Below are 23224 nucleotides of genomic sequence, written 5' to 3'. Positions count from 1 at the left end.
TGTTCTAAAAGTATCTGTCGACATTGCTATGCAACAGCAGTTTCCAATGGACCATGCTTGAGATGAATGGAAACTCAGGATATGTCTATCACATATAGCAAGCCACTAGAGATTAATGAGACCAGATGTTCCTAAGTTGTGGGGAAGAAACAATGGAATGCTTCTCTGCTCTTGGAATTGGTTTATTTTTTCCTTCTCATGTTTTCTGGAGCAAACTACATAACATAATCTAGCACATAAGCAAAGCTACAATATATAATTCAGAATGTGTTACATCTGAGTTGCTAGGTGACCATATAAACACTCTAGGACCCTAGTGGGAAATTTCAATTATCTCTTTTATCAGTTCAATTAATAGATAAATAAATAAAATGAATACCGAACAATAAATAAAAGAGTTTAAGACGACAACGCATGCTATACTCTGCAAAAATGTAAAATTTTAGAAGTTTTCTGTTTTGAGGTGAAGTATTTAAAAAAAGGACTGCAAAGGAATTTCAATTTTAACCTAAAGTAAAAAATTATCAACTCAAGTCCTGAGCTTTATTTTTGCCTGGAGAGTTGCTTTGGTAAATGTAAATGCCCTTGGATGTGATCTTGTCCTTGAGAAGATGGCATTTCATGAAATCAGTGAGAAGCATCTCATTCCTAAAGCCCCAGTTCTATCCAAAGTAAAGAGGTACCCAAAGGACTGAGTCAGGGAAGCCATCACTACACTTGCCTTTCCGTCCTCTGCTTATCTCAAAAGCCAAAGGGAACACTGAGTGCATGCGGAGGAAATGCAATCACTCCTCTCGCCATGCTGATCGAAATCCCTCTGTGGTAATCACCAGGTAGCTGCTGGGAAAAGAGCATTTAATCTAAATGTAAAACAGAAGGTACTGCCGATGGTCCAGGCTTCAGTCCACTGATGGGAAACATATCATCTTCTTACCTTTTTCTTCCCTGGGAATGAATCAATGTGTTCAGGTTTGAAACTCATCAGCACACCCCTCTTTTCACTTTCCCCACAAATAGATAAGAAGTCTGTAATTTTGACTAAGAATGAAAATCCTGCTGACATGATGATTTGTGGCAGATAATGCAATTGATTCCACAGAGATCGCTTGAGATCACAAGTGATGTGAACAACTAATCTGAAAAATAAAATTTCTTCAGATACAGTGCTACTAATCAAATGCATACTCAAAACAGCTCATGCGTAAGACGACTCTAACCACAGGTAACCAGTTCAAACAATGTTGCCCTTCGTTGATAGTGTCACTATGATAGTTGCATCAAAATGGAGAAGCGGGCCGAGGAAAAGACTAAATTTTCAATGTAGAAAAGTTTGGGGGAATTATTAGATATTCAAAAGAGAAACTTAATCTGCAATTCAGAAAGCAGCTTCATAGAGACTCCATGTTCACAACAATGCTAGGAAATTAATGGACTTTTTCTGGAAAATTGATTTTATATCTAAAATGTTGCTTTATCACGATATCATGAGAATTAAGCCACTAGAAACCTTTCATATTGCCTCTCTTCCAAATAATTGCAATTTTTCTTTGAAGGAACTCTTCTCCAGTCCAGACGCTTCCGTTCACAGAGCTTCATTGCTGCAAGTCTGGCCCCTTTCTATCTATTTAAGTTGTACTGACTGGTACAGTTGAAAAGCATAAACTAGGCACACTAAACTCAGTACCTGCTTTCTTTTGAGCTGAATGGCCTATGGATGGCTGATGATTTCTTCTGATTCTCATGCTAGTACTCTTTTTTGGCTCAAATCTTCTCAGTGCAGGGGATTAACTTGAATAAAAATAGTTTGCATGATTGTGAAAACATTGCTTTCTGTGCATCACGTTGTCTCTCTCTCTCTGTGTCTCTCTCTCTCTCTCTCTCTCTCTCACACACACACACACACACACAAACACACACATGAGAGAGAGAGAGAGAGAGAGAGAGAGAGAGAGACACCCAGAGAGACTCTCAAATATTTCCTGGATTGAATTGAGTGGCCATTCCATTTAAAGGTCATTAGGTCCAGCACCTATTCACAGTGTTGGAGAGAGATAGAGAGAGAGATAGAGAGCGAGAGAGGAGAGACTTCTATGTCTATTATCTCTATTTCTCTCTCTCTGTTCAGCCCCAACCTCACGGGTTTTCCCACAGGCAGCTGGAATTCTCTGAAACACCTCCAGGGTGAGGCATGTAAACTGGAGAATGCTGTCCTGATCCAGCAATTCTGTGACTAATGAAAGCTATCCAGTCCTGGGGATCCGTATTAGGAAGCTCAATTTTTTTTTCACATTAAGGTACATAATATAACTTGCCCTTATTGATTATCTAGGTGATATTTAGATTTCTTGCCTGTCTTATTTTCTGCCTCATTTTCCAATTCATTACCCTGTTAGAATACTTTTCATTAAAAACTCTAAACTTCGATTTTTAAAAGTTTATATAAAAATGCTCAGTAAGCAATTTGAGCTTTTGATTAACGATATTCTATTATGTGTGGTCACATGCAATAATTCTCTCGATTTGCTTCATTTTTCTGCACTTCAGGCCATCACCTTAAGAGAACACTATGAATAGGTGCTGGACCTAATGACCTTTAAATGGAATGGCCACTTAATTCAATCCAGGAAATGTTTGAGAGTTAAGTAGATCAAGGGAGACAGTTAATGACATGGGGACAAGTAAGGTACCCCAGGGATATTCCAGGAATTGAGACCCTATTGTACTTTGCTTATATAGAATCTTCAAACCCGAGATTGTACAAATTCTCCACTATTTGTTGCTTTCTTTTCTTTTTCTCTCCTCCTAATAAAGTTCTAAACCATCTGCACAGCTGAAATGAGAAGCTCTATTAGCAAAGTTTGTAATTAACTCTTAAAGCTTTTTCAAGCAGATTAAAATATCTGAACTGTGTCTATGACCATGCTTTTGCTTACGTCTCTGACTTTTCTTTATAAAAATTCCTAAAAGTGAGTATTTTACTTGCTAAGGGGAGCATTTGAAAGGTTGGAGTCCCAATGTGACATCAAGATAATTGAGGCCCAAATTGCCTTGTGATCAACACTATCTGAAAAGCTGCCTCGGTTCTCCAGTTTCTTTTGAAGTTGACATCACTGCTGTGTGTGGTATTTGGAACATCTGTTCCCATGATTCCCAAGGAATAAGTGTCATGAATCACTGCTTCCCAAAAGAGTTATATTTTGCTGAAAGTTGACTTCAATTTTAATTGAGGTCTTAGAAGTCCCAGAAGATATATTAAAAATTCACTTCCAGGGTGTATGTAGTAAACAATTATTATTTGTTTTGTGGTGCAAGACTGATATGTTACTTCAGGGAAGCAAAAACAATAGGGATTTCCTAGGGCAGTGGCATATTCTTTCATTCTCTCTTCCCTCCCACAGCACTCAATATTTCTTGGAAAATTCCCATGGAGTCTGAAACTCATAAAAGTTATCTTCTACTATCAATGGGGATACAATTATCCCCTCTAAAAAAGTAACATATCTTTAAAAAAGAAAAACTCATTATATTTTCATGTCCCTGAGAAAGTTTACCTCATTTCATGAAAATTAAGAGTTATAACCTTACCTAAAGGTTGAGAATCTAAAAATTTCCTTTATTTTTTGAAGGAGACAGAAATATCTTGGATTAAAATGCTGTCTTTAGATTGAATTAAAGTAGCAAAACCAATGAACCAAGTTAGGTTGCTTAGGTTCCAAGGACCTGAAATGGTATGGGATGAAAAAGAATGTGTTCTTTAAAATTGTATCCCTTTTCTCTAAAATAATTTACATTAGAGATAAATTATAGGCAACATCATTTAAACTACCTAGCATCAAACTGTTATCTGATGTGTGAATACATCAAAATTAAAAATAAGACACTGCAAAATTTGTTTCTGCTCATTGATTTCCATATTTCTCTCTGGAACAAGATTATTGCTTTTATTTTCTCTACTCATTGATACCACTTCATATTTTTCCTAATTTTTAAGGATAATTATAGAAAGTAAAGCTTACCAACTTAAGTTTCACATAACCCTTTTTATTTTAGAATAGTTTTATATTTATATACAAGATGTAAAGATAGGACAAAAAATTCCTGTATATGCTCACTCAGTTTCCTCTGGCATTATCATCTTACATTATTACAGTCTATTTGGCAATAATAATGAACATTAACACATCATTATTAACTAAACTCCATATTTTACTTAAACTTCATTAATTTTTCTCTAATGCCCTTTATTCCTGTTCCAGAATCTCATCTGGTATACCATATGGCATTTGGTCCTCATGTCTCCTTATCCTCCTTTGGTCTGTGACAGTTTCTCACACAGTTTCCTTGATTTTGATGATGTTGACTGTTTGGAAGGGTATTGGTCACATACTTTGTAGAATGCTCCTTAATTTGGGGTTTGTCTCATGTTTTTATTGACTATAGTTTTGGGTTTTTGAAAGGAAGACCACAAAAGTGATATGCCATTCTCATCACATCTTATCAATGTACATACCATCAACGTGAGTTATCACTGGCAACATGAGCCTTGATTATTATGCTAAGGTAGTATTTGTAAGTCTTCTATACTATAAAGTTACCACTTCCTGTTTTCATACTGTACACTTTGAAAGTAAGTCACTAAGCACAGCCTCCACTCAAGGGATGGAGAGTTAAGCGCCTCCTTCTTCGGGGGCAGTGTATATACACAAATTATTTGAGGTTCCTTTCAGGAGATTTGTCTCTTTGCTTCATTTATTTATTCTTCAGTCATTTATTTATATAAATATGGACACAGCCATATTTATTTTATAATTTGGGTTATAATCCAATAAAATATTATTTACTCATTTTTGCTCAAATTGTTTTTTACTTTTTGCCATTGTAAGCTCCATCAGTTGTCTCTTGTGACCCTTTGGCAGATCTTGATCATTTTGTTTAGAGCACTTCCTTATTTTCTCACACAACAAGATGCATCAGGCTTATCTTGTACATTTCCTACCACAGCCCTGGAATCAGCCACTTCTCCAAGGAGTACTGTTTTTTTTATTATTATTATTGGAGGATAGTGTTAGAAACCAAGATCTTAGGATTAGGTGAGCTCAGTACGAATGTCATGTCACTGTTTCCAGGCCCTCATAGAAGACAGAGCTAAGAACTACATAAATACATGCAAAGAAATGTATGCATGCATATCTATAATTACTTCTTTATCAATTTGTATCTATATTAAGCTAAAAATGAGTTTATACTAATCTCTCTGACTTTATTCCAGCACCTTGTGGTTCATTCTAGTCTTACTTTCTTACTTTATCTGTAACTTCTCACTCCAACAGTGAGAAACCTGGCTCCCACCATTATTATCCTGTTACATAGTTGATTAATTTCAGTATACATGTATGGCAGTTTCAGAACGGTTAATCTATAACTCTTGAGAATGAAATTATATCAACTACAGTACAGCCTTCATATATATTTTCTTTTGTATTTAGCCATAAAGTTTTCAGTCAAACCATAGGTTTCCAAAATTAGGCCAGAGACTTTTTCCTCTCCTTCAGTGCAATTATATATATAATACATCAGTAATGCCATTAGTCTTCCGTCACAGTCTGCATTCCAACTTGGAATCCTTGGTAAATTTTGTCTCTGTTTTTGATTGTAAATACTCAAGTGCATTCTGTAAAGTGCTGTAAAGTTCTAAGAGTCTTGAGAAATGCACGGTGGCATTTCTATCATGATGTTAGCATAAAAATTAGTTCCCTACCCTTTAAAAAACTCCTGTCTTTCCTAATTATAAAGAAAAAGTAAAATTTTTACCTGTTTACATTTTTTAACTTTATTTTTTTCATTTATCATAAGCTCTTTATTTGTAACCAAATCAAATTAAAAGCAATTTGTTTATACTCTTAAGAGCTTTTATTACTCCATTTTCTTTGTTTTTGTTTTGTCTTGTTTTTTGTTTCTGACTTTAGGTTCTGGGACACAAGTGCAGAATGTACTTTTTTTTACATAGGTATATGTATGCCATGGTGGTTTGCTACATTTATCAACCTGTCATCCAAATTTTAAGTCCCACATGCATTAGGTATTTGCTCTAATTCTCTCCCTTCCCTTTCCCCCTACCCCCCAACAGACCCCCTTGTGTGATGTTCCCTTCCCTGTGTCCATGTGTTCTCATTGTTCAAACTCCCACTTGTGAGTGAGATGCAGTGTTTGGTTTTCTGTTACTGTTTTAGTTTGCTGTTCCTGTTTTAGTTTTCATCCATGTGCCTACAAAGGACATGAGCTTATTCTTTTTTATGGTTGCATAGTATTCTATGGTGAATATGTGCAACATTTTCTTTATCTAATCTATCATTGATAGACATTTGGGTTGGTTCTAAGCCATTGCTATTATAAATAGTGTTACAATAAACATGTGTGTGCATGTGTCTTTATAGTAGAATGATTTATAATCCTTTGAGCATATACCCAGTAATGGAATTGCTAGGTCAAATGGTATTTCTGGTGCTAGGTCCTTAAGGAATCACCACACTGTCTTCCACGGTGGTTGAACTAATTTACACTCCTATCAACAGTGTAAAAGGCATTTCTATTTCTCCACATCCTTGCCAGCATCTGTTTCCTGACTTTTTAATGATTGTATTTCTAACTGGCATGAGATGGTATCTCATTGTGGTTTTGATTTGCATTTCTCTAGTGACCAGTGATGCTGAGCTTTTTTTTTTTTAATGTTTGTTGGCCACATAACTATCTTGTTTTGAGAAATGTCCATTTATATCCTTCGCCCACTTTTTGATGGGGTTGTTTTTTTCTCGTAAATGTGTTTAAGTTCCCTATAGATTCTAGATATTAGACTACTCCCATCAAGCTGCCATTGGCTTTCTTCACAGGATTAGAAAAAACCACTTTAAATTTCATGTGGAACCAAAAAAGAGCTCAGATAGCCAAGACAACCCTAAGCCAAAAGAACAAAGCTGGAGGTATCATGTTACCTGACTTCAAAGGATACTATAAGGCTACAATAACCAAAACGGCATGGTACTGATACCAAAACAGATATATAGACCAAGGAAACAGATCCGAGGCCTCAGAAATAACACCACATAAATAAAACCATCTGGTTTTGACAAACCTGACAAAAACAAACAATGGGGATAGGATTTCCTATTTAATAAATGGTGCTGGGAAAACTGGCTAGCTATAAGCAGAAAACTGAAACTGGACCCCTTCCTTACCCCTTATAACAAAAACTAACTCAGGATGAATTAAAGGCTTAATTATAAAATCCAAAACCATAAAAACCTTAGAAGAAAACCTAGGCAATGCCATTCAGGACACAGACATAGGTAAAGATTTTGTGACTAAAACACCAAAAGCAATTGCAAAAAAAAACCAAAATTTACAAATGGGTTCTAATTAAACTAACAAGCTTCTGCATGGCAAAAGAAACTATTATCAGAGTGAACAGGCAACCTACAGAATGGGAGAAAATTTTTGCAATCTATACATATTACTCAATTTTCATACTGCTATAAAGAAATCTCTGAGATTGGGGAAATTATAAAGAAAAAGAGATTTAATGGCCTCACAGTTCCACATGGGTGGGGAGACCTCACAATCATTGTGGAAGGTGAAGGTGGAGCAAAGGCACATCTTACATGACACCAGACAAGTGAGCATGTACACGGGAACTGCCCCCTTTATACAATTATCAGATCTCATGAGACTTAGTCACTATCACAAAACATCATGAGAAAAATCTGCCCCATGATTTAATTACCTTCCACCAGGTCCCTCTCACAACACTTGAGGATTGTGGTAGCTACAATTCAAAATGAGATTGGGGTGGTAACTCTACCAAACGATATTAAAGATATAAAAATGTCATTGAAGCCGAGCACAGTGGCTCATGCCTATAATCCCAGCACTTTGGGAGGCCGAGGAGGGCAGATCACAAGGTCAGGAGATTAAGACCACCCTGGCCAACATGGTGAAACCCCATCCTTACTAAAAATATTTAAAAATTAGCTGAGCCTGGTGGCACACACCTGTAATCCCAGTTACTCAGGAGGCTGAGGAAGGAGAATTGCTTGAACCCAGGAGATAGAGATTGCAGTGAGCTGAGATCATGCCACTGTATTACAGCCTGACAACAGAGCAACACTCCATCTCAAAAAAAAAAAAAAAAAAAAAAAGGTCATTGCTATTTCCCTGAAGAAAACAATGGGAAATATTCCAAAAAGAAATCAAAGATACAATAACAAATGTATCTTGTTCTATTTTCCAACCTAACAAGAATGGATGGAAAATGACTACAAGTGAAAGTTGAGAGCTGTCATCTCAATTTCCCATCTTTGTATCTTTGTCTTGCCTCATGTATTTTTTTTTGACCGGGTCAAATTCTTTCCTAGGCTGGATACAGTGGCATTATCAATGGCTGACTGCAGCCTCAGCTTCCCAGGCTCAAACCAGCCTCCCACCCTCTGTCTTTGAGTAGCTGGGACTACAGGCATCTACCACCACATCTGACAAGTTTTTGTATTTTTTGTATGTGTTTCATCATATTACCCAGGCTTGTCTTAAGTTCCTGTGCTCGAGTGATCTGTCCATCTTGGCCTCCCAAATAACTGGGATTAGAGGCATGAGCCACAAGTGCTGAAATTACAGACGTGGGCCATGTGCCCCATTGCCTTCTGTGTGTCTAATGCCAATCTTTCCTCATCTTCTTTACTATTAGAAAGCAGGACATTAATTTAATGGAGGTAAAGGCAGAAAGGAGTCAATATTTCTGTAGATCTTTAGGCAGGAAAAGAAATGAGGCTGAAATGATCATATGGTTTGGCTTTGTGTCCCTGTCTAAATCTCATCTCAAATTGTAATTCCCATAATCCTCATGTGTTGAGGGTCCTACCCTCAAAACATGGGATGATTAAATCACAGGGGCAGTTTCTCCCTTACTGTTCTTGTGATAGTGAGTGAGTTCTCAAAAGATCTGATTGTTTCATAAGGGGCTCTTTCCCCTTTGCTCATTTTCTCTCCCTCTCTCTCTCTCTCTCTCTCTCTCTCTCTCTCTCTCTCTCTCTCTCAGCTGCCATCATTATAAGACATGCCTTTGCTTCTCTCTGTCTTTCCACCATGATTGTAAGTTTTCCGAGGCCTCCCCAGCCATGTGAAACTGTGAGTCAATTAAACATCTTTCCTTTATAAATTACCCAATCTCAGGTACATCTTTATAGCAGTGTGAGAACCTAGAAATACAAATTGAGTATAGGCATGGGAATAGCTTCTCTCATCTTCTGTTAAAGTCATCTGAAAACAAGAGAAACAGATATCACTTTGTACAGTACTATTGACTTATCCAATTACAAATTTTCATCCCAAAGAGAATTGGAAACTAAACTGAAAACAACTTGCTTAATTTCTTCATCATCCTCACAGTCATGTTCCTAGCAAAAAGTCTTCTGTGTATAGATGTAAAAACATTTTCACAGATTCAGTGAAATTTGCTTTGGAGGACTGGAATTGTTTTACATTTACCACTGAGAAAGTTAGAGGAATAGCCCATTTTACAATCAGTCTTTCAGTTCTCAGAGAACGTCTTATCCTAAAAATGTTCCTATGACTGACTCTAAACATGTTTTTAAAAAAATTTTACCTCTATATATGGCTGTGATCATGTACTTGATTTTTTTTAGATTAAAAACACATAAACATAGTGAGTCAAGCAGACTGATTTATACTGCTGTTTGTATTCCCACCAGCAATGCCTGAAAGTTCAAGTTGCTCCATATCCTCAACAACCCTTTTTATTATTAGCCTTTTTTATTTTAGCCATTCCAGTGGGTGTGTAGTGATAACTCACATTTTAAAATTTGAATTTCTCTGATCACTAATGATGCTAAACACTTTTCTATGCTATTGGTCACTCATGTATCTTCTCTTCAAGTTTCTATTTAAACATTTTTTAACTTTTAATTGACTTAAATTTCTATTAATGAGTTGTAAGAGTATTTATATATTTTAAATATGAATAATTTATCAAATATATGTTTTGCAAATATCTTCCCCCAATTTATGACTTATGTTTTCATATTGTTAATGGTGTTTTTGAGAGCAAAATCCTTTTATTTTTATATTCCACAACATTTTGTAAAAGACATAGGCATAGAAACAAGAAAACAGACAAGTGTTTGCAAGAAGTTGTGGCAAGAGATAGGAAATTCATTGCACATGGACATAAGGAAACTTATTATTGTGATAAAAATATTTCAAGTCTTAATTATGATAGTGGTCACACAACTATATATATTTATCAAAACTCATCAACTGTATCCTTTAAAAAGGTGATCATATTTGTTGTGTGTAAAGTGTATCTCTATAAGCCTAATTTTAAAATACAATAAAATCTGTTCGAAATTCATACATTTAAATAGAATGGTCTCCTCTAATGTGCTCCTTACATTTGGAAATTTAAAAAAAAAAAAAACAGAAACATTTAAAAAACAAGAGTGGGGCAGGAATTTATTATCGCAATCTAACTACTGCCTTCCAAACACAGGACTCTAAGATAGAGACAAGCAATTGAGGTCAGAGGATCCAGTTTGAAGAAATTGGAAAAAAAGGAAGAAAGAGAGAGACAGAAAGAAGAGAGGAAAAGGAAAAGAGAGGCAGGACGGAAGGAAGGAAGGAAGGAAGTGCCTATGAGCCATAAACACTCCCTTTTCACTTGGGCAGCTATCTCAGATAATTCCTTGTGATGAATGAGAAAGATAAGGTTAACCTGTTTCACTAAACATAGACAGATTCTCTCTCCAAAAACCTATGCTCCTATTCCAAGCATGAGAGTGGCTCTTGTCATTAGCCTCTTTCATTTCTGGCATTTCCTCTTCATACTAATGCACACAGTCAGTACTTCCATTCCACTGCCCCAGCCCTTCCAAACTTTACATTGCAGACATGGGACAGGAAACATGGTGATAAATCAGGAGTACTTTGCAGGGTAACTATCTTCTTCCTGCTAGAGGAATAGCTGGAAAAAAAATACTATTTTTTTTCCTTTTTATCTCTTCTTTTAAAAAGGGATAAATGTGCAGAATGTGTAGATTTGTTACATAGGTATACATGTGCCATGGTGGTTTGCTGCACCTACTGACCCATCCTGTAAGTTCCCCCGTCCTCTCACCCCTCCCCTTCCAACAGGCTTGGTGTATGTTGTTCCCCTCTCTGTGTCCATGTGTTTTCAATGTTCAATTCCTACTTATGAGTGAAAACAGGCAGTATTTGGTTTTCTGCTCCTATGTTAGTTTGCTGAGGATGATGGCTTCTAACTTCATCCACGTCCCTGCAGAGGACATGATCTCATTCCATTTTATGGCTGCATAGTATTTGATGGTTTATATATACCACATTTTCTTTACTCAGTCTATAATTGATTGGCATTTGGGCTGGTTCCATGTCTTTGCTATTATAAATAGTGCTCCAATAAACATAGGTGTACAGGTGTCTTTATAGTGAATGATTTATATTCCTTTCGCTATATACCCAGTAATGGGATTGCTGGGTCAAATGACATTTCTAGTTCTAGATCCTTAAGGAATCGTTATACTGTCTTCCACAATGGTTGAACAACTAATTTACACTCATACCAACGGTGTAAAAGCATTCCTATTTCTCCATAGCCTCACCAGCATCTATTGTTTCCTAACTTGTTAATAATTACCATGCTGACTGGCATGAGGTGGTATCTTACTGTGGTTTTGATTTGCATTTCTCTGATGATCAGTGATGTTGAGCTGATTTTCATATATTTGTTGATCACATAAATGTCTTCTTTTGAGAAGCATCTGTTCATATCCTTTGCCCACTTTACGATGGGGTTGTTTGCCTTTTTTTTGTTAATATGTTTAAGTTCCTTGTAAATTCTGGAAATTAGTCCTTTGTCAAATGGGCAGATTGCAAAAATTTTCTCCCATTCTGTAGGTTGCCTGTTCACTCTGATGACAGTTTCTTTACCTGTGCAGAAGCCCTTTTGTTTAATTAGATCTCATTTGTCTATTTTGGATTCTGTTTCAATTGCTTTTGGTGTTTCAGTCACAAAGTCTTTACTCATGCCTATGTCCTGAATGGCATTGCCTAGGTTTTCTCCTAAGGTTTTTATGGTTTTGGGTTTTACATTTAAGTCTTTAATTCACCTTGAGATAATCTTTATATAAGGTGTAAGGAAGGGGTCAGTTTTAGTTTTCTTCATATGGATAGCCAGTTTTCACAGCACCATTTACTCATCAGGAGATCCTTTCCCCATTGTTCATTTTTGTCAGGTTAATCAACGATCAGATGGTTGTAGATGTGTGGTGTTATTTCCAAGATCTCAGTTCTGTTCCATTGGTGTATATGTCTGTTTTGGTACCAGTACCATGCTGCTTTGGTTACTGTAGCCTTGTAGTATAGTTTGAAGTCAGGTAGCATGATGCCTCCAGCTTTGTTCCTTTTGCTTAGGATTGGTTTGGCTAAATGGGATCTTCCTTGATTCCATATGAAATTTGAAACAATTTTGTCCAATCTGTGAAGAATGTCCACAACAGTTTGATGAAAATAGCATTGAGTCTATAAATTACTTTGGGCAGTATGGCCATTTTCACAATACTGATTCTTCCTATCCCTGAGGATGGAATGCTTTTCAATTTTTTTGTGTCCTCCCTTATTTCCTTGAGCAGTAATTTGTAGTTCTCCTTGAAGAGGTCCCTCACATCCCTTGTTAGCTGTATTCCAAGGTATTTGATCCTCTTTGTAGCTATTGTAAATGGGAGTTCATTCATGATTTGGCTCTCTGCTTGCCTATCCTTGGTAATGGTTGTGATTTTTGCACATTGATTTTGTATCCTGAGACTTTGCTGAAGTTGCTTCTCAGTTCTAGAAGTTTTGGGGCTGAAAAAATTACTAATTTAAACACAAAAGAACATTTCACTGAATATTAGAATGCTTTGGTTCAAGAACTTACTCTGCCCAAATTTAGTTAAGGAACTTGCTGCTAGTCATGTAGCCTGAATGTACACTTTTTATCTTAAAAATGTATAAATCATACTAAATAATTATTAACTTCCTTTCAGCTCCAACATTATAATATTCTAATGTTTTTATATTATCAAAGTATGAGAACTGTGAAAGTTCAGAAGATATTTTCTCTAAATGTGTTATTTGTTGAAATTAACACATGAGTTGTGTTAACCTAATGTAATTCCTAGTATTGATAAAGTGAAAAACATTTGCCTTGCCTGTGTTTCTGCTTTCCCATCATCTTCATTACAGCATGACCCAAAGTATGCCCATTGCTCAGCAAACAGTGATGAAGTGAGTACATTTGGTTAATAATTCATTTCTGGAAATCCCACCTAGAGTCATTTCCTTCTGCTCTGAATCCTTCTAAAGATAAGTTTGGCACTTTGCATTTTAATTTTCTAGAATTAAAAGTTTTTCTTAACTTGATTCACATAAAAAAGTGAAAATATTACTGTTCCTTCTGAAATAACATCATCTATAATGTTCAATATTCAAAAATGACTTATTAACAAATAATTTCAAGACATCATCTGCAAGTTTAAAGTAGTAGGCTACTGTCTTCATGTGTCAGACATGGGGAACTGCACATACTGGAAAGCAATTATCCTTGATGACTCTGAAACATGTCATAGGCTGGCTCTAAATACTGAGCTTAGGATAGTATAACAATTCACCAGACATCCTGAACTACTGGAAGCTATGAGGCTAAATGGGATTACCTGCCTCATCTTACATTGGTCATTTTCAGTATGGCCTCAGTGTACAAGGGGCCTTTCTTCCCAAATTGTACAGGTCACCCACGTAATATTTTATGACCACTCCTGGCCCTTACTGAGAAGGTCAAAAAGAATTTAAAAAAAGAGTTGGGGACCAATATCTCCCAATTCCTCCTTCCCTGCTAACCACACCAGTCTCTGTTAATAACCATCCTACTCTACATATATGAGTTCAACTTTTTTAGAATCCACATATAGGTGAAATCATGTGGTATTTGTGTTTCTGTGACTGGCTTATTTCACTTAATATGTCCTCCAGGTTCATCTATGTTGTCACAGGTGGTAGAATTTTCTTCTTTTTATAGCTGAATAGTATTCCACTGTGTGTATATACTCCATTTTCATTCATACCTCATTGGACACTTATGTTGATTCAGTATCTTGACCATTATGAGTACTGTTACAATAAATGCTGCAGTGCAGATATCTCTTTGACCTACTGATTTTATTTCCTTTGTATCTATACTCAATTAGCTAGAAGAAATAAGTTCAAGAGATCTATTTTAGAGCATGGTGACTATAGTCATCATATATCATCAATATATGATGATATATTGTATTCTTGAAAAACAGTGGATATTATGTGCTCTCATCATGGAAATAAAAACTCTGTAAGATAATGGATTTGCTGATTAGCTAGATTTAACTGTTCCACTACACCCACATACACATTTCAAAACATCATGCCGTACATAATAAATATAATTTTATCTGACAATTAAAACTATAAATTTAAAAAGAGTTGAGGAACAAGTAAGCAGGAAGAAACTAGTAGAACATAGTCATTGCAGTGTTAATAAACATAACTTCCATGTCTTCCAGAAAAGAAGACAATGGAGTGATAGGCAGCCAGAGTATAAATAGGGACCACTTGGCTGTTCAGCTCAAATGGATGGCTGACACAAAAAGCTACCGAAGGCAATGACCTCTGCAACTTGCTTGAGATAAGATTATGCTCTGCATGAATCTGAAAAGAAAGTCAGTTCTATATATTAAAAATCCAAATAGCATAGTGAAAAATATAAAACTTCCCTTCCACAAACTCTAAAAATGTGTCGTCACACACAAGATTCTTTCAAATTATCAAAAATGATTTGGAAATAAATTATTTTGGCAAGAGAAGTAAGATTACCGAGTTTAATATAGCTATGAGTAAATTGTTTTTTATTATCCCAACATTAAATTCTGCATGACACAAACTTACAGTGAATGAAAATATATCAAATGTACAATCAAATGAAAATGCTATAGCTTCACAGAATATTCTTGTTGATATACATATCTTTTGCATCCTACATTCAATCAGCTGGAATTATTTTAAAGGGAATAATTTATTTCAGTGAATGAGTCTCTTAAAAGTTTAAATCTCACGGTTTAATTGAAGATATTTGTTCCTGGGCATCAGCTTTTAAAATTAATGTATAGCCCACCAATGAGGGCTGCTTAACACTAATACCACTCCTCTTCCATTAGTGGTTTCCCTCTCCACTGCATTCACTGAGATCCTCCTTTGAGAGAAAAGACATTATTTCCAAATCTCCTTCTTGTCTTCTGTGTCTAAAGCAAGCCACAAGTTGCCCTGTACTTTTAAAGATGATACCATCTCACGCCAGTTAGAATGGCGATCATTAAAAAATCTAGAGACAACAGATGCTGGAGAGGATGTGGAGAAATAGGAACACTTTTGCACTGTTTGTGGGAGTGTAAATTAGTTCAATAATTGTGGAAGACAGTGTGGCGATTCCTCAAGGACCTAGAAATAGAAATTCCATTTGACCCAGCAATCCCATTACTGGGTATATATCCAAAGGATTACAAATCGTTCTACTATAAGGACACGTGCACACGAATGTTCATTGAAGCACTGTTTACAATAGCAAAGACCTGGAACCAACCCAAATGCCCATCGATGATAGACTGGATAAGGAAAATGTGGCACATATACACCATGGAATATTACACAGCAATCAAAAACAATGAGTTTGTGTCTGTTGTGGGGACATGGATGAACCTGGAAACCAACATTCTCAGCAAACCGACAGAAGAGCAGAAGATCCAACACCACATGTTCTCACTCATTGGTGGGTGTTGAACAATGAGAACACATGGACACAGGGAGGGAAGCACTACACACTAGGGTCAGTTGGGGGGAAATAGGGTAGGGATGGTGAGGGGTGGGGAGCTGGGGAGAGATAGCAAGGGGAGAGATGCCAGGTGTAGGTGATGGGGAGGAAGGCAGCAAATCACACTGCCACGTGTGTACCTATGCAATTATCTTGCATGTTCTTCACATGTACCCCAAAACCTAAAATGCAATTAAATAAATGGGAAAAAAATAAAAATAAAAAAAAATTTTAAAAAGATGATTCTTAAAGTTCCAAAGGCAAAAATCAAAACAAAACAAAAAAACAGAAAATAAAAATAAGCAATAAATAAAGTAAGCGTTATAACCAATCTTTAAACTCCTAGTGGTAATTGTCCCTGGATTCCATACAAATGAGATTGAAGCATGGTGGACTATTTTGAATTTGCTTTACCATCTTCTTGACCATCTCTATTTATTTCCTTTGTAGATGTTGCTGCTCAGATGTTAACACAATCCAGGCTGAAATTGGCACCAGCTGAAGGTGCTGACTCAACTCAGAGGGTTCCAGTCTTTCCACCTAGTCTTCTTTTTTTTTTTTTTTCAGTCCAAGGAAACCTTCTCTGGCCTGGGTTATGCTTGTTTATTACACAAGCTCTTTGCGGCTCTTAGCTCCTGCTTTATTTCTTGAGTTCTTGAGGGAAAAAACAGTAGTTCCTCAGGAGTCAACTAGCCAAGTAAGTTTTCTACCTTGATTTTGAAATCCCCTCCTCTGTCCTTTCTGAGAATCAGTAGGATCCTGGAAATCCTAGCTCTTCCCCAGTCCAATGTATTCCAGCCCCATTCAGTTTACTTGAGTCACTAGCTAGTTATTAAAATAGCACATTTGCCTATTTAACATTTGTTTATTTCCCAAATACAATCCTTATTGAGCTGTTAGTGTGCCAGGCACTATGCTAGGCATGGAACACACTATAGTAAATAAAAAGTTACCATGCCTGTCCTGGTGGAGACTAATGTGAAAAAAAATAGTAATTAATGATATAACATAATTAGTATAATGAAAGATTAAAAATTCCTATGAAAGAGAATATAAGGGATCTACTTTAAATTAAATGATTACAGGAAATCTACCTGAAAAGATAAGGTTCTAACTAAAATATTAAGGACAAGAGTGAGGAGGGAAAGCATTAGAGACACATTGATGATCTGAGATAGTCCTAAACTGTATCAGGTTATTAGTCTCAGACATAGCTTACTCTGTATAACAGTCCTATTATCAGGGGAGGATCAAAGATGGCTGAATAGGAATCGCTCTGGATTGCAGTTCCCAGCAAAAATGCAGAGGGTGAGTGATCACCACATTTCCAAATGAATTTATACTGCCCACAGACCAGGAGATTCCCAGGCGAAAAAGCACCACGAGTCTCCAGTGCAGCACAGCCGGCCTCCACACAAAAACTCACACAAATCTGGGTGCTGTTTCAACTGGTGACTGGAATGCTTGGGAGAGAGAGCTGCGAATTCAGCTGAAAAAAGAGGGCTAAAAGAGGGAGTCAGGTGATCTGGTTTAGTTGGTCCCATCCCTACAAATACCTGCAATCTGAAACGCTTTGGATTGAGAGTTTCACAGCAAGCACAGCTGGACCTGGGATGGTCCAGCTCTGTGAGGGGAAGTGCATCCACCATTACTGAGGGAGTCCACCACTACCGAGGCAGTCCACAATTACTGAGGCAGTCCACCATTACTGAGGCAACCTGTCATTACCGAAGCAGCCCACCATTACAGAGACAGTCTGTCATTACTGAGGCAGACCACCATTACTGAGGCAGGTCTAACTATATCCCTATAAACAAAACTGCAAGGAAGTTCACAAAGTAGCTAGCTAGATCCCATGGCAGCCCAGCAATGCCTCTTCTGGCAGACTGTGACTAGGCTTCCTCCTCACTGGGTAGGGCAGCTCTGAAAAAAAGGCAGCAGAATGACAGGAACTTATAAATAAAGCCCCCCCTTCCCAGCACAGAGCACCTAGGGAAAAAAGGCAGTTATGAGTTTCACTGCAGCAGACTTAAATGTACCTGCCCAGCAGCTCTGAACAGAAGAACGGAACTCACAACTCAGCACTTGAGCTCCTATAAGGGACAGACTGTCTCCTTAAGCAGCTCCCCAACCCCTGTATAACCAAAGAGACCCCTAATAAAGGAGAGCTCAGGCTGACATCTGGCAGGTATTCTTCTGGGACAAAGATAACAGAAGAAGAAACTGGCAGCAACCCTGACTGTTCTGCAGCTGCTGCAGGTGATCCCCAGGCAAGCAGGATCTGGAGTGGACCGCCAGCAGTCCTACAGCAGGGGGGCCTGACTGTTAGAAGGAAAGCTAAGAAACAGACAGAAATAAGTTCATCAGCAACAAAAATGACATCCACTCAGAGATCCCATCTGAAAGTCACCAACCACAAAGACCACAGGTAGATAAATCAACAAAGATGGGAAGAAAACAGTGCAAAAAGGATGTAAACACCCAAACCAGAATGCCTCTCCTCCTCCAATGGATCACAGCTCCTCACCAGCAAGGGAACAAGGCTGATGGAGAATGAGTCTGATGATTTGACAGAAACAGGCTTCAGAAGGTGGGTAATAACAAATTTCTCTGAGCTAAAAGATCATGTTCTAACACAATGCAAAGAAACTACGAACCTTGAAAAAAGTTTTGATGAAATGCCAATGAGGATAAACAGCTGAGAGAGGAATATAAATGAATTGATGGAGCTGAAAAACACAATACGAGAACCTCACGAAGCATACAGAAGTTTCAATAGCCAAATTGACCAAGCAGAAGAACAGATATCAGAGATTGAAGATCAACTCAATGAAATAAAATGAGAAGGCAAGATTAGAGAATAAAGAGTAAAAAGAAATGAACAACGCCTCCAAGAAGTGTGGGATTATGTGAAAAGATCTAATCTACGTTTGATAGGTGTACCTGAATGTGACAGAGAGAACGAATCCAAGATAGAAAACACCTTTCAGGATATTATCCAGGAGAACTTCCCCAACCTAGCAAGGCAGGCCAACATCAAAGTCCAGGAAATAGAGAGAACACCACAAAGATATTCCTCAAGAAGAGCAATATCAAGGCACATAATTGTCAGATTCACCAGGATTGAAATGAAGGAAGAAGTGCTAAGGGCAGCCAGAGAGAAAGGTCAGGTTACCCACAAATGGAAGCCCATTAGACTCACAGCAGATCTCTCAGCAGAAACCCTATAAGCCAGAAGAGAGTGGGGGACAATATTCAACATCCTTAAAGAAAAGAACTTTCAACCTAGAATTTCATATCCAGCCAAACTAAACTTCATAAGCAAAGGAAAAATAAAATCCTTCATCAACAAGCAATTGCTGAGAGATTTCATCATCACCAGACCTGCTTTACAAGAGCTCCTGAAAGAAGCACTAAACATAGAAAGGAACAACCAGTACCAACCACTTCAAAAACATACCAAATGGTAAAGAGCATCGACACAATGAAGAAACTGCATCAACTAATGGGCAAAACAACCAGCTAGCATCAAAATGGCAGGATCAAATTCACACACAACAATATTAATCTTAAATGTAAATGGACTGAATGCTGCAATCAAAAGACATAAACTGGCATATTGGATAAATAGTCAAAACCCATTGGTGTGCTGTATCCAGGAAATCAATCTCACATGCAAGGATACACAAAGGCTCAAAATAAAGGGATGGAGGAAGATTTACCAAGCAAATGGAGGGCAAAAAAAAGCAGGAACTGCAATCCTAGTCTCTGTTAAAATAGACTTTAAACCAGCAAAGAAGAAAAGAGACAAAGAAGGGCATTACATAATGGTAAAAGGATCAATACAATAAGAAGAGCTTAAGATCCTAAATATATATGCACCCAATACAGAAGCAGCCGGATACATAAAGTAAGTTCTTAATGACTTACAAAGAGACTTAGACTCCCACACAATAATAGTGGGAGACTTTAACACTCCACTCTCAATATCAGACAGATAAACAAGACAGAAAATTAACAAGGATAACCAGGACTTGAACTTAGACCTGGACCAAGCAAACCTAACAGATATTTACACAACTCTCCATCCAAAATCCACAGAATATACATTCTTTTCGGCACCACATCATACCTAATCTAAAATAAACCACATAATCAGAAGTAAATCACTCCTCAGCCAATGCAAATGAATGGAAATCATAGCAAACAGTCTCTCAGACAACAGTGCAGGCAAATTAGAGCTCAGAATTAAGAAACTAACTCAGAACCACACAACTTTATGGAAACTGAACAACTGACTCTTGAATGTTGACTGGATAAGCAACAAAATGAAGGCAGAAATAAGGATGTTGTTCAAAACCAACAAGAACGAAGACACAATGTACCAGAATCTCTGGGACACATTTAAAGCAGTGTCTAGAAGAAAATGTATAGCAATAAATTCCCACATGAGAAGGAAGGAAAGATCTAAAATCAACACCTTATCCTCAAAATTGAAAGAGCTTGAGGAGCAAGATCAAAAAAAACTCAAAAGCTAGCAGAACACAAGAAATAACTAAGATCAGAGCAGAACTGAAGGAGATAGAGACAGAAAAACCCTTCAAAAAATCAATAAATCCAGGAATTGGTTTTTTGTAAAGATCAACAAAGTAGACAGACCACTAGCCAGATTAATAAAAAAGAAAAGCGAGAATAATCAAATAGATGCAATAAAAAATGATAAAGGGGATATCACCACAGATTCCACAGAAATACAAACCACCATCAGAGATTACTACAAACAACACTATGCACATAAACCAGTAAACCTGGAAGAAATGGATAAATTCCTGGACACTTGCACCCTCCCAAGCCTAAACCAGAAAGAAGCTGAAAGCCTGAATAGACCAATAACAAGGGCTGAAGTTGAGGCAGCAATTAATAGCTTACCAACCAAAAAAAAAGCCCAGACCCAGATGGGTTCACAGCTGAATTCTACCAGACATACAAAGAGGAGCTGGTACCACTCCTTCTGAAACTCTTCCAAACAATCCAAAAAGAGGGAATCATCCCCAAATCGTTTTATGAGACCAACATCAATCTGATACCAAAACCCCACAGAGACTCAACAAGAAAAGAAAACTTTAGGCCAATATCTATGATGAACATAGATGCAAAAATCTTCAATAAAATACTGGCAAACCAATTGCAATAGCACATCAAAAAGCTCATCCATCATGATGAAGTAGGCTTCATCCTGGAGATGCAAGGCTAGTTCAACATACACAAGTCTATAAAAGTTATTCACCACGTAAACAGAACCAAAGATAAAAACCACATGATTATCTCAATAGATGCAGTGAAGGCTTTCAACAAAATTCAACAGTGCTTTATGCTAAAAACTCTCAATAAAGTAGGTATCAATGGAACGTATCTCAAAATAATAAAAGCAATTTATGAAAAACTCACAGCCAATATCATACTGAATAGGCAAAAACAGGAAGCATTTCCTTTGAAATCTGTCACTAGACAAGGATGCCCTCTCTCACCACTCCTATTCAACATAGTATTGGATGTTCTAACCAGAGCAGTCAGGCAAGAAAAAGAAATAAAGGGTATTCAGTTAGGAAAGGAGGAAGTCAAATTGTCTCTATTTGCAGATGACATAATTGTATATTTAGAAAACCCTATTGTCTCGGCCCAAAATCTCCTTAAACAGATAAGTTACTTCAGCAAAATCTCAGTATATAAAATTAGTGTGCAAAAATCGCAAGCATTCCTATACACCAATAACAGACTTAAAGAGAGCCAAATGAAGAACCAACTGCCATTCACAATTGCTACAAAGAGAATAAAATACCTAGGAATACAACTAACAAAGGATGTAAAGGACTTCTTTGAGGAGAACTACAAACCACTGCTCAATGAAATAAGAAAGGACATAAACAGATGGAGAAACATTTCATGCTCATGATTAGGAAGAATCAATATAGTGAAAATGGCCATACTTCCCAAAGTAATTTATAGATTCAATGCTATCCCCATCAAGCTATCAATGACCTTCTTCACAGAACTGGAAAAAATCACCTTAAACTTAATATGGAACCAAAAGAGAGCCTGCATAGTCAAAATGATCCTAAGCAAAAAGAACAAAACTGGAGGCATCACGCTACCTGTCTTCAAACTATACTACAAGGCTACAGTAATCCAAACAGCATGGTACTAGAACCAAAAGAGAGATATAAACCAATGGAACAGAACAGGGTCCTCAGAGGCAATGCCACACATCTACAACCATCTGATCTTTGATAAATCCAAAAAAAAAACAAGCAATGGGAAAAGGATTCCCTGTTTAATAAATGGTGTTGGGAATACTGGCTAGTCATGTGCAGAAAGCAGAAAGTGGACCACTTCCTACACCTTACACTAAAATTAACTCCAGATGGATTAAAGACTTAAACATAAGACCTAACACCATAAAAACCGTAGAAGAAAACCTAGGCAAAACCATTCAGGACATAGGCATAGGCAAGGACTTCATGACTAAAACACTGAAAACATTGGTAACAAAAGCCAAAATAGACAAATGGGATCTCATTAAACTCCACAGCTTCTGCACAGCAAAAGAAACAATCATTAGAGTGAACTGGCAATCAACAGAATGGGAAGAAGTTTTTGCAATCTACCCATCTGATAAAGGACTTATATGCAGAATCTACAAAGAACTAAAACAGATTTACAGGAAAAAAATAAACAAACCCATTCAAAAGTGGGCAAAGGATATGAACAGGCACTTTTCAGAAGACGACATATATGAGACCAACAAACATATGAAAAAATGCTCATCATCTCTGGTCATTAGAGATATGCAAATCAAAACCACATTGAGATACCATCTCATGCCAGTTAGAATGGCGATCATTAAAAAATCTAGAGACAACAGATGCTGGAGAGGATGTGCAGAAATAGCAACACTTTTACACTGTTGGTGGGAGTGTAAATTAGTTCAACCATTGTGGAAGACAGTGTGGCAATTCCTCAAGGACCTAGAAATAGAAATTCCATTTGACCCAGCAATCCCATTGCTGGGTATATATCCAAAGGATTATAAATCGTTCTGTTATAAGGACACATGCACAGATATGCTCATCAATACACTGTTTACAAGAGCAAAGACTTGGAACCAACCCATATGTCCATCAATGATAGACTGAACAGGGAAAATGCGGCACATATACTCCATGGAATCTAGGCAGCCATAAAAAACTATGAGTTCATGCCCTTTGTATGGAC

The sequence above is a fragment of the Sapajus apella genome, unplaced genomic scaffold (genome assembly GCF_009761245.1).
Source record: "Sapajus apella isolate SASKATOON/1434 unplaced genomic scaffold, GSC_monkey_1.0 scaffold1, whole genome shotgun sequence".
In the NCBI taxonomy this organism is placed as follows: domain Eukaryota; kingdom Metazoa; phylum Chordata; class Mammalia; order Primates; family Cebidae; genus Sapajus; species Sapajus apella.
The sequence above is the reverse complement of the archived record's forward strand: the minus strand, read 5'-3'. Positions refer to the sequence as shown.